Raw genomic sequence first — 23675 nt, forward strand, 5'->3', positions numbered from 1 at the left:
GTGATTGAGCTTTATATCTAGTGTCAAATACTCTGGACATTTCTGATACTAGCTGGTCAAAATCATAGAGGGCCGGATGATCTGTTTCTAACAGGGGGTTTGCCCAAGCAGCAGCCGTACCGGCTAGGTGGGACAGAGTAAACGCCGCTTTGGTGGTAGGATCTGGGAAAGCAAGGGGCCGGCACAAAAAATGCAGTTTGTACTGATTAAGAAAAGTCCTAAACTTCCTCGGGTCCCCATGGAACTTTTCAGGGGCGGCCAAAGGAAAGGGAGAGGGAAGAACCACCGGAACGGGTGCTGGGGGAGCCGGGAGTGGGTGTGCAAGGGGTGCTGGTGCTGGATTGGCGTCACCGAGTCCCGGATCTGCGGGTAAGGGGTGTTGGGCGCTCTGTAACAGGTCGAGACGCTGATGAACTACAGTATTAGCAGCCACCATGTCGGCCCGTAGTACCGTAAGTGCTTGGATGACAGCGGCCAGGGGGTCTTCGGCGGCACCCTCCATATCTTACACGACAGGCTTCACAGTCTGTTATGCGTTGATAGTCGTGAAGATATAAGAGACCTCCGTCCCCAAGTGCCGCACAGGGAGAATCACTAATCACTCCCTGTGCAACCCTTGAGGCCACAGGTGGAGAGATCCGAGGCCGGAACCGAAGTACTAGGAGCCCCAAGGCAGCTGTAAAAAAATACAATGATTAAATACCAAGCAAGCAGGGTACTATATGCATAAAACAAAGAATGGCCAGTTTCTTACCAGATATCTGATGAAAGGAAAGATGGACCTGAGAGATGGTTCCGGGACTCACGTAGGCAAGGAATCCACCCTAAAGGATAGGTCAGGATGTTTTTTAGCCAATCTCCACCTGAAGAGTGTTGTGGTCCCTCGATAGTTGGGTGACAACTACCACTTGGGAAGTATGATTTATTGTACAAGGATGCGGCCTGGGAAGGGGCGTGGCTAACCGCCATGTGAAGAGGACGTTCGCTCCTTGCGCTCCGCTTGATGCGACCATCATAAGCTGCTTTTAACTACTTTTTTCGGGGGCTCCGAACCCCACGAACCGCCTCATCGAGGGCCGACATCCTGCTGCACCTGCGGGTCGATTCCTGTGGCCCTGGAGGACCGGTCTCGCCCTATAGACCGTGCGACACGATCCCGCGGACCAGGGCCAAGATGGCGGCTCCCGAGCCCTGCAAGATGCGGCGGCCCGCACTCTAAAGCCGCTCGCGCCGTAACACTCAGCTGAGGGCCGAGGACACACGAACGCCCAGCTGGACTGACGAGGGGGGCCTGTGGGGCACCCGTGAAGCTTGGAGCGCGAACGACGGTGCCAACGGGACGACCAGCCTGGAACGTCCCGGACGAGGGCGCTGCCAGCCACAGAACCGGGAGCCAGGGTCTCGGAGGCCCTTCGAGGTGAGCGGGGGGGACTAACGCAACCGACACATACAGGCGTGCCCGGCCTGGTAACCCGAAGAAGCGGCCCCGGCGCACACTATCCGTCCCCCCTGTGCCTACGGAGCCGCCCACAGCATACAGCGATCCGCCATCGCGGCCCACCCGATACGGCTTCCTCGGCCACTCCATCGCGGCTCACCCCGGCCACCTCGGTAACAGCGAAGCCCGGAGGCTCAGTCGACATGTCTACCAAAGGAGCAAGGGCTAAGCAACGTCAGACCACCATCGACACGTTCACGGCGGCGGGGCCCACAGCGCCAGATAACATGTGCGAGACTCTTGCTGCAGACCTACCCGACCCCTTGGGGCCTTCAGCGGAACCTAGTAACACACAGATCCTTGAAGCTATCAAACTTTCCCAGGCAGCCGTGGAGCATAAAATAGACGCTGTCGCTATAGACTTGAACCTCCTGCGCCAAGACGTCCGATCCCTGGCCGGCAGAACAGAGGTGCTGGAGGCCCAGGTCCGCGAGAACACGGAAGCTAAGACAGTGCTCCTCAAAGATGTCGATGCACTTCAACAAAAAGTTAAAAACCTAGAAGACAGGGTCGAGGAGGCAGAGGGGCGCGCACGCCGCAACAACATTCGCCTCCTGGGGCTCCCGGAGGGCATCGAGGGATCGGACCCCACGAACTTCGTAGAGAATCTCCTGATACAGGAGATTGGAGCAGAAAAACTCTCTCAGGGCTTTGTAATCGAAAGGGCTCACCGATCCCTCACATCGAAACCCCCTCCTGGCAGCCCACCCAGACCCGTGATCGCAAAAGTACTTAACTACAGAGACCGGGAAACCATCCTCACCTTCTCGCGGTCAGGCGGCCAGATCTGCAGGGGTTCAGCCAAGATATCCATCTACCCTGACTATACATTTCAGGTTCAAATGAAGAGGGCACAGTTCATACACACCAAAGCAAGACTGAAGGCTGCAGGCCTACGCTACATGCTCCTCTACCCCTCCAGATTGAAGGTGATACGAAACAACAGAACTCACCTCTTCGATACCCCGGCAGAGGCCCGAGACTGGATGGACAGGGAGCAGATCCCAGATGTCGAAGTCAGGAAACGACAACCCCGCTGAGCCCCGTCTCTCAGGGCCCCGGTGCCTTTCGGAGGCCCCACCATGGAACGGCCACTTACGCCGCAGCTGACCGGATTTCATAACACGAGGCGCCCGGACGAACACTCTCCTACCCCTGGAAGTTCTTTCTTGTTAAGGGTACTCATTACCCGCCCGTAGGGCACCATGCGACCGTCCTTCGGTCTAAAGGAGCGGAAACGGGTCTGTCATAGTGAGGAGCTCCTCACTCGACCTGGTTTATGTTGGGGAAGTTCACAGTTACGGGGGGGAGGGATAGGGGAAGTTGGCACAGTTGTTAAGTGCCCGAATCAGGGACAACCAAGACCACCAACATCCATTTCAGTCAGCACGGACGAGGCACCTACCCTCCGCTGGATAGGCTGGCAGTCACTGAAGCAGAAGTTCAGGGGTGCAAGTAACCCGGCTGAGACCCGCATGCACGAATCTCCAGGAAACCACAAGACCCCCACGATCCTCCGGCCACTGGTGGTGCTCCCGGGGGCGTTGGACATAGCCACCAGAATCCCAAATCTCACATGGCCGATTCGTTGAAAATCCTGACGTGGAACGTCAGAGGCATGAACAGCTTCGTGAAACAACGGCGCATACTCTCCTATATTAAAAGAAGCAAAACCAAAATAGCCCTGCTACAAGAAACACACCTTACATCGGACAAACTGAAAGCATTGGCAAAGGCCTGGCGTGGTACCCTGGTAGGTTCCTCCTACTCCTCCTACGCCAGGGGTGTCCTGATCTGGGTGGACCCCTCTGTCCCCTTCCGGTTGGTCGGCTCCAAAGCAGACAATGAGGGCAGGATGGCAATTGCATGTGGCACCATTGAAGGGAGAGAGGTTTGTCTAGTCAGCACTTATGCACCCAACCATGATGCAACCACCTTCTTCCACTCCCTGTATCCACGCCTCGGCCCTTACAGGGACCAAACCATGATATGGGGGGGCGACCATAACTGCACCTTAGACCCCCTGAGAGACAGGTCGGACGATAAACATACACGCCCTTCCCCGCCTGCCAAAATTCTGTCAAGATTGATACAGCAGTTACAACTCCGAGACTTGTGGAGAGAACAGCACCCAGATGCACGTGTGTTCTCCTTTTACTCCCCTCCTCACGCAGTCCACACTAGGATAGACTACCTTTTCGTGAGCCTAGAACAACAGGCAACGTTCGGCGGTGCTCAGTACCAGCCCAGAGTACTGTCCGATCATTCCCCACTAGTAGCCACCTGGGAGATCTACCCGCCTAGACCCCCGGTCCCCACCTGGAAACTTAGGGCTGAAGCTCTCCTAGACATAGCCCTCCGCGAACACATTGCTGATAGGACTGAAGACTACTGGGAAAGGAACCTCAACAGTGTTAAACACATAGGCACCGCCTGGGAGGCATACAAGGTGGTCCTGAGAGGGGAGATGATTGCAACCATGGGCGGAGCACTGAGGTCGATTACTTCCTCCTTAGAACATGCAGAGAGTGAGTTGGGGGAGCTCGAAGGCAGACTAGACCCATCCCCAGAACATTTACAGAAGGTGATTGACCTCAAACAAACCTGTCTCACGCACTGGGAGTCCCTGGGTAGGCTGAGCTATGCCAAACACACTGAACGTACCCACGCTCTAGGTGATAAACCTGGTAAACTCCTAGCTTGGCTGTACAAGAGAGAAGCCCCCAGAACACCCATTTGCCAAGTACTCAAACCAGATGGCTCCCTAGTGCACACCCAGACTGAAATTAATTCGGTGTTCTCTGACTTTTACAGCAATTTATACGCCGAACCCCCACCCGTGGACGTCTCCGACATAGAGGACATCCTGGACGACATAGATCTCCCCAGGCTAGAGCCCCATATGACGGACGCCTTGGACGAACCCATCACCCCAGATGAGGTCAAGGCAATCATTAGGTCACTCCCAACCGGTAAGTCCCCAGGCACTGATGGCCTCCCTGGGGAATTTTATAAATTGTACGAGGAGACCTTGGCCCCACTGTTGGCACAGGTGTTCAACGAAGCCTACGAGCGGGGTGCCCTCCCCGACTCCATGAGGGAGGCGGTGATTGTCCCTCTCCTGAAACCCGGGAAAGACGGATCGCACTGCGGCTCATATAGACCCCTCTCCATGTTAAATGTCGATTGCAAGATCCTAACCTCCCTGCTAGCTAGTAGACTGCGAAGGGTAATTCCCCACCTGATCCACCAGGACCAAACGGGTTACGTGCCCGGTCGCTCCATAACAGAGAACCTGCGTAGGTTGCACCATATTATGTACAGCACGGAGCAGAGGCCTCAGAAATACGCGGTGGCGTCACTAGACGCCACCAAGGCCTTTGATTCAGTGCGTTGGGAATGGCTTTATGCCACTATGGCTAAAATGGGGATAGGACCTGCCTTCCTGAAATGGACCCGGCTAGTCTACACCAACCCCACCGCTAGGGTGCGCACGAACAGGACCTTCTCAAACAAATGGGCGTTACATAGAGGCACTCGCCAGGGCTGCCCACTCTCCCCGATGCTATACATCATCGCCACCGAACCCGTAGCCACGTACCTTAGGCAGGAATACGGAGATGGGGGTATTGTAATCGACGGAGTGACCCACCTCGTCTCTATGTATGCGGATGATACGCTATTGTTCTTACATAACCCTGAACACCTCCTGCCCTACATCCTAGAAACACTGGACGGATTCAGTAGATACACGGGTATCCGTATTAACAAAGATAAGTCCTGCCTCTACCCGCTTGCCGCCCTACATAAAGATGGCCCTGGATCCCTCCCCTCCCTAGATCTAGAATGGCAAGCGACCTCCTTTAGATACCTGGGAATCACCATACACCGGGACCCATTCACGGAACATACACTTAATACGGTGAGAGCCAAAGACGCTCTAGAAAAATCTATGGAATTCTGGGGTAAGCTTCCGCTCTCGATGGCCGGTAGGGCCGGTCTACTCAAAATGGTTGCTCTCCCCCGCCTACTATATAACTTTACAAACGTTCCCTACAATATCCCCCCCTCCTTCTTTAAAAACATAAACAAACTATGCAGACGGTTCCTTTGGCAGGAGGGCAGACACAGGGTGGCGCTGGACACACTCCAAAGACCTTACGAGAGGGGAGGAGTTAAGGTCCCTAATTTCGAATTGTACTACCTGGCGAGCCAGCTAAGGCAAGTGATGCGATGGATGGCCGATGAGACCTCCTCGGACACTCGGCTCCTCCAACCTGCATTACCCTACCTCCTCCTGAGGGACCTACTGTGGGCACAGGGCAGATTCACACAGCCCCTTCCATACTTAATTAGACTTGGAATAAAGCTCTGGAACAGAGCGTGCAAAACTGTGGGGCCAGCTGATCCTTTCTCACCTCAAATCCCTATAGCAGCAATTATGGCTCATCAGCCATGGGGCTTTCACGAATCACGCACCCAATGGGAACCTTACGGAGTGGCCACCCTGGGAGACTTAATGCGGGATGAAGAGATCATGCCCTTTCCTGATCTCGCTGAAACTACGGGATTACCCGCTGGCCAATTTTTGCTCCATGGGGCAGTGATACACGCCATTAGGGTCAGATGGCCGGAGGCTACCACCCCCATGACGGAAAATACGGTCATAGAAACACTATTGAACACAGCCGAGGGCGGCCATGAAACCTCGCGATTGTACGAAACCCTGCTCCAGGGCACGACTAACACCGAGCTTAAATGTAGAGCAAAATGGGAAATCGAATTTGGCTTAGACTTCACGGATGCCGAATGGGAGAAAATAACCCACTACCATAAAAAAGTCTCCAGGAATGCCCGATTGCAACTCATTCAACTGTACATCACTAACAGAGCCTACCTAACACCAGAGGCTATATCTAATTTCAGGGGAGCCGAGGTCCAGCTATGCCCCAAATGTAGGGAGCCGAAGGCGGGTATGACGCATATGTTCTGGGGCTGCCCGGAGATACGCCACTTCTGGACACAGGTTCAGGGGAGGGTGGCGGACGCAGACATCGAGCTAGAGGTGAACTGCCCCGCAGTATGCATCCTGGGCAGATGCAAACGCAACCACAAAAACAAACCTCTGAACAAGCTCAAAGACTTGATCTACATAACTGCGAAGAGGCGCATAGCCATGGGATGGAAGAGCCCTAGGGCCCCGCATGAGGCATTGTGGTGGGGGGACCTGACTAAATGGATAACGGCGGAGACTGGCGCGTGGGAAACGGCAATCCTTGAACAAAGGCTAGACTCCAGCGGAGAACTACAACGCTGGGTGGCCTTGACTGAGCCACTTCTGCATCCTAATAACTCTGACGATGCCTCGGATGGATCGGACTTCCCTAGCCATCAATCTGGCCTATCGTAATGGGACAACAATGTTTACTTGGTCTTGAGTTGGGGGGGTGGGGGTGGGAGGGTTACGTTACTTTCTGATTATTCGTCTGATACTCAAGCGATGTATACTTGTTTTTGTTAATCTGTTAAAACCAATAAATACATTTTAAAAAAAAAAAAAAAAAAAGGATGCGGCCTGGGATATCCAAAAGGTGTCCGTTGAGCAAAACAAGGTACGAAGCCAGGAAAGGCAGTCCGAATCCAGTGGAGGAACAAAGAGCAAGAAGTCCGTGATTCAATCCGAGGTCAGAAGCCGTGAGAAACAGGAGAGCCGAAGTCGCCGTCGCCGAACGTGATCCACAAGAAGTCCAAAAACAAGAGCCAGATTCAAGGAAGCCAGGTAAGCGGGTTTATTCAGCCAAAACAGGGTCTCCGAGGAAAACAGCTGTGAAGCGCGGTATACCAGCACTGCCCGGCTTAAATATAGTTACTTCCTGGTCATATGACACGGAATGGAATCACGTGACCGTGAGCCTGGGGCACATGACCGCATAACGTCACGTGATCGGGTCGCAACGGAACGAGCACTTGTCTTCCTGCTCGAGCGGCTGCCTAATCTCCATGGCAACTGCCAATGGAGAAACGGCCGCAAGCGCGACTGCAGGGTGTATGGCGATTGCTTCGCCAGCGCGCGAGCCAAACTGGAATGCCTGCGTGAGCCCCTGGAAGCAGGTGACTGGGAGAAGGTGGTTATCTGAGTGGTTGGCGGGACATGGCCGAAGGAACGATCTGAGGACATGACAGCTATTAAGCCTAACAACCAAGTCCTTGTACTTCGAGTCACTGTGCAAGTGCAAATTTATCCTGAAGCAAAGATCTCAATGAGCTAACGTCGTCCAACGCTGTGGAATCCTCATCCCTGCATAATGCTGCTCGATACCAATTACTTCTATAAATGTGTCCACCAGTCCAGAGTATAGAATAAAATCAGTCCTAATATCTGTTATCAGGAGTTTTGGGAAATTGTGATGTGCTCCAGGGTCGGGGCAAAGTAAAACAACAGAGTGAGGTCCTGCTGCTCAGTAGTGATCCCGGGCCCTACAGGAGGTGAGTTCGGAGTTTTGAAAGGGAAAAGTGCATATGACTGGAGATACCGGGCCCACCTTGTGGTGAGGTGGGTGAAAATGAAAGTGCTCTGAGTTTCAGCGCTTTAACAGTGTAAACGGGGTTGCTGGCTGTGTGCTCCCGGTCAGAGGAATGTAAAGCACATGAAAGAAAGTGCTTAGCTGTCTGCACTCACCATTTAGGGGAGAACCCACACCAGTGATGATGAGTGCCTGCACCTAACATGCTGGTGCTACCTCTGAATCCCCTGGTCCAGCAGCGTTGAATGTAAAAGAAAAAATTATGGAAAGGTGGAGGGGAATAACACTCTAGGAGGCGCAGCTCCATGTGGGTGCTTGTGCACCCTCCGCTGTAGCAGGTTGAAATACTCCTGCCTGGGGGAGACCTCCAAGTCATGCTGTTTGCCCCGCCATCAATGGACCAGGCTAATGTGGCCGCTGGTGCAGCCTGGTGCTGCTTTGCCGACCCTTGAACTGTGGGTTTGACTGACCTGAACTAATGCTTGTGCAACTATGAACTGGTTTCCCAGAACTCTGCAAGTGCTTAAAGCGGGCTCCGTAACATGCTTTGTGCTTAAAGTGGGCTCAGTAACATGCTCTGTGATGCTGTGAGCCTGCATGTCATGCATATGTTCAAAGTGGTCCCAGTTAAAACGTCATACGAAGTTGTGATCCTGCACATTGGCGGCATGCTTTATATGGTGCCAGTAACTGACAATGATGTCGTTCGGTGTTGGAAGTGACGCTCACAGCATGTTAATAAAGGGTATGTGTAAAATGTGGTGGAACTGCCAATATGCCACCAGCGGTCCACCAATCCTGACTGTCATTATCAATCTGTAATAGTGCTCAGTGTATGTTTTCTGTTTGTAAATGCCAGAGTATAATTGTAGTTGATGAACACTCCAAACTGAGTATCAACATATGTGATTATTATTTGCACCCAGGAGTTCAAGTAGTGCTGTTTGTGACTGTTAACGGATCTCATGTCCAGTAATGTTTGTCATTGTTTTATTTTGTAAATGTGCTCCCCGTTTAACAAATGAGTCCCCGCTAAGGGCTAATGCTCATGTCACATGTCAGTTAACATGTAAGCACTTCAATAAAAGGAATGAGCAGTCAGATTCACCAGACTCCTGCCTGATGTGTCATCATTTGCAGCACGCTGCTGGCACTGTGTTTCGAGGAAGAGGGCCATGGGCATAAATATAGGGGGGGAAAGGGGTTTTTGTCCCCCTCAGCTTCTGTGGCATGCCTTTTTGTCCCCTTCATCTTTTTGAGGGAGGGCATGGGGGCTGCAATCATCAACTATGGCTAATCACATAATGCAGAGATGCATGGCAGCGGCTCTGCAACACATTCAGGGCTGGGTTGCCCTGCGTGGGTCAGTCCCTCATCCTGGCAGGCATGATTCAAATTCAGCAGCCAGGGTGCTGAACTGGGTGCTGCAGGGCCTGGCGCCTGTGCTGTCACGCTAGCAGCAGCCCTTCCGGGGGCCAGCAGCACAGAGCATTGCTTTCCGGCTTCGTGTTCGTGCGACACACAGACAGGAACTAGGAAACTCATTCAGCTTCCTGGTTTATGTCTGGAGGCGCGTGAGTACGAAGAGGTTAGGTCGGTGTAACATGAGACGTGGCCCGGGTGGCATTTAAAAGCAAAGCAGAGGTACTTTTTAAAAAACAAAATCATTTTTAGTTGTGTTTGTGTATGTTTGTTGGGGAGCTCTGTCCAAGACCTCTGAGGCAAAATATATGCAAACTTCCTAATTAGCATATGGATTCCACCAACAGAAGTGACATCACAGAAAAGGACATTGCAAGGCGCATCATCAGTCTTTGATACTTGGAGGCACCATGGAAGTGACTTTAGAATAAGTTGCCATAAGTAAGCCAAGTGGCAAATAACTGTGTGGTGCACAATACCTACATTGCACTATTATCATATATGGAGCAACTCTATAATCATTAGGCTTTTCCATTATAATAGCATGATACATAAACATAAACTTTGAAGTGAATCAGAATCACTTACAGAGCTCCAGATGAGGCACAATGTGATTAAATGATTTGCTCAGGATCACACACTTGGTTAAATGGTGAAACTGGGATGGGGACAATTTAAGCACATCTTTCCAGGCTTACTTGATATACATATTTATTAAGGTTTTGCTTTACATTTCATGTGATTATTTATATAATACATATTATTTATAGAAATGCATTGGAAGCAAACCACATTACATAATAAACTAGCCTTTCATAGTAAACTAACCATACACTATATACATTGTCATAGAAATATGTCATAGAAATATGTTGAGTAATGGGAGTATGTCTTTAGTTTCATTCCCCCCATTCTGCATTCAAAGTCACAATAGCATCATGCAGATTAATGTGAGCCTAACAAATCCTCCTTGGGATTTAAAGCCATAGTCATTATTTCATAAAGCATGAAACATTATGCACCCTTCTCTCTTCTGATCACTCCCTCCCATTCACATGTCTAAAGGGACAAAAGTCCCTGCTAATAGTACCCCTGTCCCTCCCATCAGTGCCTAATCGCTCACATTGTAATGCTCTTTTGATACAGAGCAACATAAGGACCCTTTGCTGCCCCGAGCTCCTTGGGACATTCTCCTGGCAGCGCGACACCTCTACTATTCGGAACGGGTAAGGTACCCTGCTGCCAGGACAATGAGCGTGCTGAGCAGGAATCGCTCAGTACACTTGGTCCTGCCAGCGGGACACTTTTGCCGTTGGGCACCCTCTCTGAAGTGCCGAATGGGAGAGGTTTCCCAATGACAAATGTCCCGGTATGGCTCCTAAAAGAGCTAAGGGGGGCAGATTGACCACCCCCTTGCGACTCTCCCACACGGTAGTCCACTGCTTGGAGCCATTTGCACACAGGAAAACATACCTTGATTTTAATCAGAATCTTGTAGAAAAAATCTATCAGCACGTAGACATATACGGTGCTGTGCAGAACCCAAGTTTTGAGATATATGTCATTTAAAAATCTATACCAATTATACTTGGTCACCCACTGCACTGCATTCACCAATGGTTTCTGCCTTTGAATGAAAGGAAAAATCAGGCAAATTGCTGACATTGCAGTGAATCTGGTCCTTTTGGCCATTGCTTTATAGTTCAGCTAGATCAAGTCAACGTAGCTCAAAATTTCAGGTATCAGGGGTTGATAAAGTCTGGTCTGGCCAATGGACGTTGCGCCACTGTTTTCTTGTGGTATTGTAAATGTACATATAAATGTTAAAGTTAATGATGGAAGTATAGGTTCAGTGTGCAGATCCCCAAAATTCTTGTTAAAAGTTCAAAGGACAAGTGAATCTGGCTTCAAATCCCAATTTATTGGTTACTAGACAGCCGACACGTGTTTCTACCCTTAGGGTCGTTCTCAAGGCTGTACGTTAGTCAGAAATTGATATATTCAAGTACAACATACAAAATCATAGAAAAAATGAAACATCCCAATCACAATGAAACCATTGAAAAGAGGCAAAATGAAATACCAGTTTTAGGTGCATGGTTGAAGCCAATAGAAAGTAAAAATAAAAAAGGAAAAACAGAAATAAAAAAAACAGTAGACAAAACGATCATTGAGGTTAGTATGGGCTGTGTAGGCATCACTGCTGTAAAGAGTCCATTTGACAGTATATATGAAAATGAGCATGTGGGAAGCTGCTACATACCTTGACTCAAAATATATGATGAACAGATTGTATTTTCACAAAAGATTTGTTGCCTGCAATGATAATGGAATACCCCGTAATGGTAAGCACCTTACTAATGGAAATGGTTTTCAGGATTGATCTATTAATACACAGTGGAAATACAAAATAAAAGAAATGAACTGACTCACCCTCCAATGGGTATTTGTTGTTACCAAAGTGGATGATTAGCTAAAAGTTAAGTAATGTATCAACAAATTAGAATCCTGCTATGTGTTATAAGAATTTTTTTTAATTTTTTTATATTCAATGGATATGTTAGTCACAAAAGGTACAATACCTGAAGCTAGTTAGCCCGTATGAATTCAGGGGTCAAATCCCCATGGTTGTTTGTGAGGAAGAAGTCAACAATGGCGCTGTGTGGCACATCCATTGTTAATCGCGGCAAAATGCGTGACACGCCTGCGCGCGTGACATCACGCGCACGTTTTTGCGGGTGATAGTATGCGGCCCGTGTATGTCCTAGTATGCGGCCCGCTAGCATTATATGTAAACATTACATCTAAGAGATAAGCATAGGAAATGACCTGCAAGTTCACAAGTGCATATTTCTAAGCACCTATGCCGTTGAATGAAAAATCATCTATTTGGATGCATAATAGGTGTAAAAATCATATTGTATAAGGTGTCCAAAACGAAATGTTTATTTGCAATTCGTGTGCAAATCAATAACGCAAAGATATTCGTGTATAACTAGACACTAGTTATATAGTACTGCTGTCTGGTACGAGTATACTGGATGTGTGCAGATTCCCACATCTCATTTGGGTTAAAAGAGAAAACATTTGTTATATGACGGTGCTGCTGACAACCACACTATCTCCAATCTAAATAATGGCTGACTACTTACTCAATAGAGAACAGGACCGGGCTGCTCTTTTTGCACCCAGAGGAAGCACAGCAAACTCATTTAGAAGCAATCTTAGTTCAATAGAAACACTCAGGAAAACATGTATCAAATTAGAACGGCTCTCAAAGAAGGAAATTAACAAGTATTGGGAGATAGCCTCCATAACTAACTACTTGGAAAATAACAAAACACCAAGGGGATTACGTATTCTCATATTTCCTAACTTCACCAGTGAAGAAGATGCTGATCTAGCTGATAAATGGGAAGCCAATCGCACACAAAGTTCTCAGACTATGATAAAGATACTTATAATGCATGCTCAAAGAGAGCATAATCGAGTTCTATCAGCTATAGATTCTCTCAAAGAAGAGATTAAATCTATGCCAAATCCTGAAACTACAAAAACAAAAAACTTTGATACAATGAATGAAATTCTTAGGGAGTATCAGGACGAGATTAAATTTAGAAAATTTCGTAAATACTTTAGGGATGACCAAGATTATAGGCATGATCGTGTGTATACCTTTCAAACAAAATATGACACGGCTCCATCCAGATCACGAGGCAGTACAGCTAATACTAGTCCTACCAGTTCTGACCCTGGTTCAGATACAGACACCCCGCCAGCCAGCTCTGAGACTCCCAAATCAGATAGTGCCACTGCCAGTGGCAAGGGTTTTTTAGAACAAATCAGACGCTACAAAAAGGGCAGCCAACCTATCACTTATACCAAACAAGTAAGATTTCAAAATCCGCCAGTACAAAATATGCAAACACCTATTTCCATGCCAGGGGCAGCAGGGGAGGCAAACGCAAACCTAGAATCAGGAAGAACAGGAATTCTAACAAGAGCAAACGCCAAGAAACAGCTTAACAGATGACTCAGGCCAATCTAGTTGTTAATCTATCTAACTACAATTTGACAAATTATCAAATGCGGATTCTCAATAAAGGACTATCATTTGCACCTTCTACGCGCACAGACTTTGTCCAATTTCAGATAGACCTTTTCAAGTTTATCAGGAAATTAAAATTTAAAAAAAATGTTGCAACGCAGGTTAAAACATTTTTCTCTAAACCACAAGTACCTCCGCTCAGCCAACATACCATGCTGGATATAGATCACATTGAGACATTAGTATCTCTCACCACAGATTTACCCCCAACTAGAGAACAAATCATGTCAGACCTTCATGCCCAAACTAGGCACTTGGACATTAAAGAGCTCAAACCTACATCTAAATTTACACCAGTTTTTGGGAGGGACACTGTCATAGACACTTTCCACAAGGCGATGACCAAGGATCTACATACTATTTTGTATAATCCATCAATCAAAACACGACACTCTAATCTGGACACAAGAGAAACACTAGCTTTGAAACAACTCGAGGAAAATTCCAATATTATCATCAAGGAAGCCGACAAGGGGGCAACATTGTGATACTTAACACAGAGGACTATATTCAGATGGTACTTAAACATTTGCAGACACCAGATTGTTATATCAAACTCAGCAAAAACCCCACCAAACAAATTGTACTTAACTTACAATCTTTGATTGATCAATGGTACACATCGGGATAATTAACAGATGACGAGAAACAATTCCTTATTATCACTGATCCCACGATGCCCACTCTGTATTTTTTGCCAAAAATACATAAGCGTTTTGACAACTTGCCAGAGGTAAGGCCGATTGTGAGTGGCATTGGATGGGTGACTGAAGCCATTTCGCAATACCTTGATGAGATTTTTCAGCCCTTTGTCACTCAAACGAGCACTTTCATTAGGGATAGTACACAAGTTTTGAAATATTTACAAACCATTACATGACAACCCTCTTTTCGTCTGGCCACCCTTGATGTTGCAGCCTTATATTCTAACATCAAACATGACTTAGCCATTCAAGCAATTGACTATGTTTTTCGTAACACATCAGCGTCTTACTATTGTCATATACAAATGATTAAATCTTTTTTCGAATTTGCCTTGGCAAACAATGTATGCCTTTTCAACAATGTATACTACCTACAGAAAAAAGGTGTTGCCATGGGTGCTAAGTTTGTGCCGTCTTTGGCTAATTTGTTCATGTCACATTTCGAGGAAACCCATGTTCTTGACAAACTTGAATTTAAGAACCAACTGGTGTGTTGGAAAAGATACATAGACAATGTTTTTATTATCTGGCAAGTCACCAATAGCTCATTTGAAGATTTTGTTACCCACATCAATACTAACAGTTTTGGAATTTCTCTGTCTGGGCACTCAAGCCCTACTATGATTACTTTTCTTGATTTAGAAATGTTTATTGAGGATGATACACTGCATACTAGAACTTTTCAGAAACCTACATCTGTCAATGCCATCTTACATGTTAAAAGCTGTCACCAAAGAGCAACTATACGCAATATCCCCTGTGGTGAATTCTACAGAGCAAGGAGAAACTGCTCAAAAGATATAGATTTTCGTACTGAATGTACACAGCTTACTACTCGTTTTAAGCAGCGTGGTTACTCAGTTTCTTCACTATGCAGGGCATCTCATAAATATCAATCTGCTAAACAGGTGGATTTGTTCGGTACCAAATCCAATGTGAACATTCAACAGAGACCTGTATCTTTAACTACCCAGTATACTAGGGACTCTTCAACCCTGTATAAACTTGCTTGTAAACATTGGAATCTGTTATGTCTCTGACAGGCCCAATTTCATTTTCACTAAGGCGAATACCCTTCGTAACAGACTTAGTACTTCTTTCCTTGATCTTCCTGACACAGAAAAACAAGCCACATGGTTGAATAAAACAAAAGATTTTTTCAAATGTGGTAATTGCAACCAGTGCCAATATGCCCATCCCAGATGTCAGACTTTTGTAGATCAGAATGGGATACATACTGCAATTAGAGATTTCATCAATTGCAAGACTAAATTTGTGGTTTATGCAATTATTTGTGTTTGTAAGAAAATATACATAGTAAGTACAATCAGGAAATTGAGGATTCGTATCAGAGAACATTTATCAAGTCTCAACAAAACCGGTGTCAATTTACCACTAGCCTTACACTGGCAAACAGAGCATCAATTAGCTAACAAATCAGACATACGATTTTTGGGATTGGCCAGGGCATCTACCAATAAACGTGGTGGTAATCTTTGCATGAAACTTAGGAGACTTGAATGCAAACTTATCTGTAATTTCAGATGTACTTCAATTGGACCAAATTCGGACCATGAAATGCATGTCTTTCTTTGAGGTTGTACTCGATGGTTTTGCTCAACATTTCTATCCATATGTTATTTGTAAAACGCTTTGCCTTACCATTTGACAACATATGCTTTATCTCTCAGTAATTCTGTCCATATGACATCTGCTAAATGCTTTGTCTTACCATTGATAACACATGTTTTACCTCCAGCAACTTGTGCTACTGATGATTGGTTATACATTTGCTGTGATAGTGTTGATTCAAAAAATACATTATTTGTCTGTGTTTTTGCTCATAATATTTGACCCTATATAAATTCGATAATGGCGATGCATCCAATAAGGGTTTATTTGACTTTGTTCCTGTGAAATATGTGCATAATGTATTTGTATAATATTTGAACTTTAGGAACAAGGATTTGTCTGTTTGTTTATTTGTTTACAATGTTTGCCCTTTGATACATCCGTTAATGGCTACGCATCCAACAAGGGTTAATTTAAATTTCTTTCCCTGTGAAATATGTGCACAATGTATATATACTTTTTGTATAATATTTTTTGTATAATATTTGAACCTATGGAACAAGATGGTATTCTCAGATGCCACACATTTACCCTTTCAGCCCCTGCTTTCCTTTGTCACATTACAATGTAAAGCATTGAGAAGTTTTCTCTTTTAACCCAAATAAGATGTGGGAATCTGCACACATTCAGTATACTTGTACCACACATCAGTACTATATAACTAGTGTCTAGTTATACACGAATATCTTTGCGTTATTGAATTGCCCACAAATTGCAAATAAACATTTCATTTTGGACACCTTATACAATATGATTTTTACACCTATTATGCATCCAAATAGATGGTTTTTCATTCAATGGCATAGGTGCTTAGAAATATGCACTTGTGAACTTGCAGGTCATTTCCTATGCTTACCTCGTAGATGTAATGTTTACATATAATACTAGCGGGCCACATACTATGACTTACACGGGCCGCATACTATGACACACAATTACGAGCTGTGCCCGCGTGACGTCACTCGCAAAAAGGTGCGCGTGACGTCACGCGTGCAGGCGCGTCACGCATTTTGCCGCGATTAACAATGGATGTGCCACACGGCGCCATTGTTGACTTCTTCCTCACAAACAACCATGGAGATTTCACCCCTGAATTCATACGGGCTAACTAGCTTCAGGTATTGTACCTTTTGTGACTAACATATCCATTGAATATAAAAAAAATAAAAAAATTCTTATAACACATAGCAGGATTCTAATTTGTTGATACATTACTTTACTTTTAGCTAATCATCCACTTTGTTAACAACACATACCCATTGGAGGTTGAGTGAGTTCATTTCTTTTATTTTGTATTTCCACTGTGTATTAATAGATCTATCCTGAAAACCATTTCCATTAGTATGGTGCTTAGCATTAAGGGGTATTCCATTATCATTGCAGGCAACACATCTTTTGTGAAAATACAATCTGTTCATCATATATTTTGAGTCAAGGTATGTAGCAGCTTCCCACATGCTCATTTTCATATATACTGTCTAAATGGTCTCTTTACAGCAATGATGCCTACACAGCCCATACTAACCTCAATGATCTTTTTGTCTACTGTTTTTTTATTTCTGTTGTTCTTCCTTTTTTATTTTTACTTTCTATTGGCTTCAACCATGCACCTAAAACTGGTATGTCATTTTGCCTCTTTTCAATGGTTTCATTGTGATTTGGATGTTTCATTTTTTCTATGATTTTGTATTTTGTACTTGCATATATCAATTACTGACTAACGTACAGCCTTGAGAACGACCCTAAGGGTCGAAACACGTGTCAGCTGTCTAGTAACCAATAACTTGGGATTAGAAGCCCGATTCACTTGTCCTTAATGATAAATAATGAATTGTTTGTATGTTCTAGTGGAATTAAGTTTGTGAATGTTATGTTGTGTCACTGGGTGCATGGCCGGCCGGCTGAAGATGTGTGGGGGCCCAATTGAATTTTAAAGATACGCCACCAGTCTTATGAAAGTTATAAAAGAGCGTCAGCAATGGACTCTTGTAGTGTAGTAGTTCAGTGTTATCACTCAGGGATTTAGGTTGTTTGACAACGTACAAAATCACAGTGGAATTAACCGTAGTCATTTTCGCTGCAAATACATTTTTACCTCGGTACAAAAAACCAAACCCATGTCCCCTCAAACCGCCAGTACACCCATAACCCCCCACTTAACTTTTCTCCATCCGCTGCCTCTCCTGTAACTTGCAGCATCAGATCCATCCCATTAACGTGGGTCGGATCTGACGCTGCAGCATCCCTTTTCTTCTTTTTGTTGTTGGGTCCCTTGCCACCAATGCTGAGGAAGCGGGGGACAGCCCGGCAACCGCCGAAGCCAAAAATACAGAACATGGCTGAGGCGGCCACCCCTGCAACCACTGCTCTTCATGTTCAGGATCTTCGGCTTCGAACTAATGGTGGTGACCGAATTCGGTCAAATCTACCATTCCATCACATTTGTTTAAACAATTTGGCCAAAACGATCCCTCAGAGCCACCATCTGCCCTCCCTTCACCCCACCCCTTTCCTTCAGTTGTCATGTCCACCCCAACATTTTCAGCAAAGTTACTCCACTGCAGAGGGCCTGCCCTTTCAGGCCCTCCCCTACCAGGCCTCCAGCATGATGGTGCCTCTGATGGCCAACACTGTCCCTCATCCAGTTGTGAGCTGCAGAGCCTTTGCTGGGCAATTCTGCAACCATGTGCCCGTGCCCCTGCTGGGCAACACCTGCTATATATGTTGCGATGACCCGGGTGCCCACAGGCCATGGTGCGACCGCGTGCCCACAGTCCAGCAGGGTGATCCCTGCACCCAAGTGTGTCAGCTGGGTGACCCCCAGCCACTGTGTGCTTGGACCCTGTGCGTTGGGTCCAGGCATAACAGGCAGTTCCGTAACGTGAGTTACTTTTATTGGTTGTATTTCATAAATAAGAATAGCCCAACACCTGTCTGACAGGAGCACCGAGGAAAACTCAATCAACTGTCACTTCAGAGAATGTACGCGCTATGGCATTCCATACTGGAACGTTGGGATGTCATTGCGTGCACAGAAGAGTAGAATACAACGCAATGGTTTGAATTTATTTAGTTCTAAGTTAACAATTTCCTCTCTTTGTTTTACAGCACGAAACTGAGAAAATATGTACTGGTCTCTTGGTTCTAGGTGACTTCATGAAGCTCTTGGCTCACTGACATGTCAGTGGAGGTGTGGTTTGCAATATTTATCACTGCAGGCCTTAAAGTGTAGCTCCTGCTGGAGAGGCCTGGCGTGGCTTAGCTTTTTAACATAACATATCCATGTAACTTTAAACTGTGCCTGGCCAGATCAATTCCTCCAACTGTTTGTGAAAATATAACAAATAAAGACAGTTTATAAAATGCACATGTGAGTTACCTCAATCCTTAATGGATGAGGTGGGAAACATATGACACTATAGGGCTGATTTGCAAAGCGTTTTTTAATGTGAAAACTGCCTTGCAATTCCGGCCCTGTATGTAGGAATCACAGAAAGTGTCATGTTCACTCTTTCATGGATTTCCATGGCTCTCGTTAAGTTTCAAATCTTTATTACAGTAGTGTTAAGTGTATATACATATAGTACCCACCAGTGCCACCACCCAGGTAACTGACCAACTGTCCTTGGTGGAACCTTCTGATCACATTCTTTATCCATCATGGTCATTTTGAAAGAAATGTTTGCAATTGTAGTCCTGTTCTATTAACGTGTTCTTGCTGTTTACTCATGTTCCTAAACACTGTAGGATCATTGTTTAGCCCGGGAAGAGAAGAGACCCACTGCAACATCTCTAGGCACTCATGCCAGTGCTTTGAAGCGCTAGTTTTGGGAACATGGATTCTAATGCTAAATGCATTCCAAAGCACAACCCTGGTCAATTGAGATGTTCTTTCTCTTTCACTGAGAAACATGGGAAAGGAATTGGATACAACATGTGACCTTGAGGGAAAGAATGTGTGTGTTACAGAAAGAGAGACAGAGAGAGAGTGTGTGAGTCTGGCTTCTGTGTGCTATGGTATGTATGTGCTGTGATCTTCTATTGGGAGGTTTGCTACCCCTGTGGTCTGCTCTGTAAGGGGTATGCTGCCCAACAGGGGAATGGGGGGCTCCTGATCCAGGCCTACTGACAGCATGCTGTTGGTGTGCATTATCCCAGTGATCTATAATTCCACGCTTTTCTAAGTATCAAGTAAGGATTATTGTGACATTTGAAATGTGAATTGTAGAATAATAAATGCCACATTTCAGGGGCAGATTGTATTAGTAAGAGGATGCATTTTTAGTGAATAACGAAATCTGTTTGCATTTTCAATACCATTTTTCTGTACCTGTGAACTGTGTCGTCAGATATAATGTATCATTATTACTTAACTGCAGAATTGTAAAGGTGAGTGGTTTGGTTTTTAACGCTTCCACAGCTGGTTAGTAAAAACACATATATATGTACTGGTTCTATGTGTTTTACTGCCATTTTTGTTCACTGTGGTATAGTTGTACTTCTTCATTCTGCTGTGAAAATGCTGGGGAGACCCCTTTGTCACCCCCACCAACTCACCCCCACCTACCCTCCATCTTCTACCTAAATCATATTAACTCATCCAAAGCCCCCCACCCACGCACTGCTTTCTCGCTGCAAACATGTAGTAAACGATGCAGTAAACCATACTGCAGTAAAAAGCCTGGACGCCATTTTGTCTGTGTTTTCTATATACTTGCACTTGCTAGTTGAGCAACTGAATTTTCGCAATTTCTAAACAAGTGGCCTATTGAAAGTGTAATATTATTTCTCAAAATATCATGATCTCATTGCAAAATAATGTTATTTCAGTGCATGTACTTAAAAACAAAGACAATTGAAACATTCAGCCTGGCCTAAGAGGGTGCATATTTTGCAAAATTTGGCAAATATAATTTATATTAATGCTAACCAACAACTAGCTATTGCACTGTCTAACCTGCATAGATCTGAATGTGTTATCTGCGTCCTAAAGCCTGTATTGGTCTCCTGGAAATGGATCAAATCTAATTGATTCTTATCATACATTGTACATCTCTCTACAGATTTGGGGGCTCTCCACATGATTTAATTAAGTAGCTGTGACATGATTTGCTAACATTGTCAGAATTGCAGTGGGATCCAAACTCAGTAAGAAGGATTTACTGGTTTAGTAATTCAAAGCGTTATGATTTGACCATAGAAGACCTGAAGTGTTGAGCAGCTAAAGCAGTTACATGTCACAGGCAGAAATGCAACTATGGACACATTCTTTAACCAGGACTGTAAATCAGGGATCTAGTGGCATTTGGATATCACAAACATTTAATACTAGCTGATCTCTTAATTGTGCAATGTCATGGGATTAAGAAACAATTTCACATTTGATTAGCTGAGATAATGGCATTTTGACTTCAACGTGAGTTAGTGTTAAACGAAACAATTAATTTGGAAATGGAGGGACACCAAAAATAAATGAAAGGCTTTGAAATGTTTAAATAAGGTTCAATCTTTAAAAACCAAACACAACATCAGGTAGAGTGATGGTGGCCTTCAACCGCAAACAGGATGGTGACAACTGACAAAATGAAATCAACACAAGCCCAAGAAAGAACACTTTTTGGAACCAACACATGACTTTGATCAGACAGACTACCTTGAAACTAAAATAAGTGCAACCTATCAGAAAATCCTTGGGGTTGGCGGGGAGGCACAGCCCAACAATAGAAGTTATAGGTGCCACAGATCTTAACTAAAATGTTAAAATCAGCGGAGCATTTGAGAAAGATATATAATTGACACCATATGGAGCAACAGAAAGCCTTTTCCCACACAGTCAAAAAGGAATGACAGGCATAATGAAAGTGACAAGCACTACCCATGAAACATACATAATTCATATGGTTCAAAATATAATAGTGGGTCAGATTGGGAAGAGATTTAAAATAGTACTCAGGATAGCAAATATTCTATATGTACCCAGATATCCATTGATCCAGTTTGAGCCATGATGACACATAACATGCTAATAAAGTCCATTCATAATTCAGCACGGATAGCATTCTGTAACCTCTAGAGAAATATGAACATGTAATGTCGATCTAGGTCTTTCCCAATTCCCAATGACATAGGCACTCGAGAGTCCATATGCCTTATTCCTCACTGATTCAAGAGGTCAAATGGTGCTTTCTTGAAGAAAATTTAAAGCAGCAATTGTAGCTATTGTTCCTTGTACACGAACACACACAGAAGCAAAAACCGGTGCCCTTGGATCTAACCACTTGAGACAACTTCTTAAAAACATACCAAACTGTTCAAGAAGAGTCCTATAACAAGCCTTCTTCCCTGGAAATATTGAGGAGATGGAGGGTAGATCATGATTATTCAGCAATCCTCTTGCACAGATGACCTGAGACATCACAAAAAACAACCTTTGAACTGAGTCCCTGCACAGGGCAGGACTTGCTACCAACTAATCAAGACTAAGAGCATGCAGCAATCTGCTAATGATTGCTCTTCGCTCAGCTCAGAAGGTATCAGAAATTAAGAGCACACTAGAGGTACATTTGAAAGCAAACTACACGAACGTGCATAATTGACCTAAACCCAGGAAAAAATCGAACACAAACGTGGTGCTTTGTACCACTTTTACAGACCCTCAAGGATCTTCTTAAGAGAGCTCAGCGAGTTGAGCGCTCGCTGCTGCAGTCTGTGAGTGATCTGCAGGTTTGACTCCCGGCAAGGTCAATTTAGCCTTTCATCCTTCCAAGATCGATAAATGAGTAGCAACTCCATTTGGGTGATATTCTGTATAAGTTCTATGTAAGGCGCTTAGGCGTCAGCGCTATATAAATATAAGACATTACTATCCTACTCCATCAGGGGCCAGGCCATCACTATAACCAAACAAAACCAAAAAAGGCTGCAAAGAGGAGGACAGGTATCCTGCTATATAAAAGCAAGTTCCTGTAATGAATTCAAGTTTGTGTCAGTTTTGCCATCGAGTCAAACATATACAAAACAGACCATGAAGACACACACACAGAGTGGGGGCATATAAAGTAGGGGCATACAACAACCGGAAGACTGAAGCTACCACAGGGCACGCCAGTGAAGACCTGGTGATCAGCACAGTTTGCACACATGTCCTTGACAATCCCCAGGTTCTTCTACAAGTGTGCATGACAATGGGGGTGAAGTTCAGAAGCTTAACTTTCACACAACATATTCGGTTGGAAATTCTAACATAACACACAGAGGAAACTCTGTAAAGTTTATTTTAAAACGAAACACATGTTGAACAGAGACAGGAAAAAGACAGAGGGCACAGCGAGCACACATTCTATAGGTACCCCCACATGAAAACACACTTCTGACACAAAATGAAATGACCATCTAGACACATAAATCATGTATTTATTTATTTATTTGTAATTCCTATAGAGCGCTGCACGTCCGTAGGATGAGCTGGAGGTCTGAAATGTGTAGAGAGCCCTGAAGTCAGGAAGAGGGGTAGAGCCTTGGAAGGGCTTGAAAGCCAGGCTATAGTTGCTCTTCCAAAAGATTGAGTTTCCAAATGGAGGCTTTCTATGCACAGCTCCAAAAGGAGACACACTGCATAGCACGTTACATAACTGTAATGTGCCAGCTGGTCGTTTTACACCTCCAGAAACTGAAAACAGGAGAGCCAATCATATGCAGAACATGATCGGATTAAATGATCTAGCGCGCCAATCCACATGGCGACTCACAAATACTGCTTGGTAGTAACATTACTGGGATTGCTGCAG

The sequence above is a fragment of the Ambystoma mexicanum genome, chromosome 6p, assembly GCF_040938575.1.
Source record: "Ambystoma mexicanum isolate Mex_15411 chromosome 6p, UKY_AmexF1_1, whole genome shotgun sequence".
NCBI lineage: Eukaryota > Metazoa > Chordata > Amphibia > Caudata > Ambystomatidae > Ambystoma > Ambystoma mexicanum.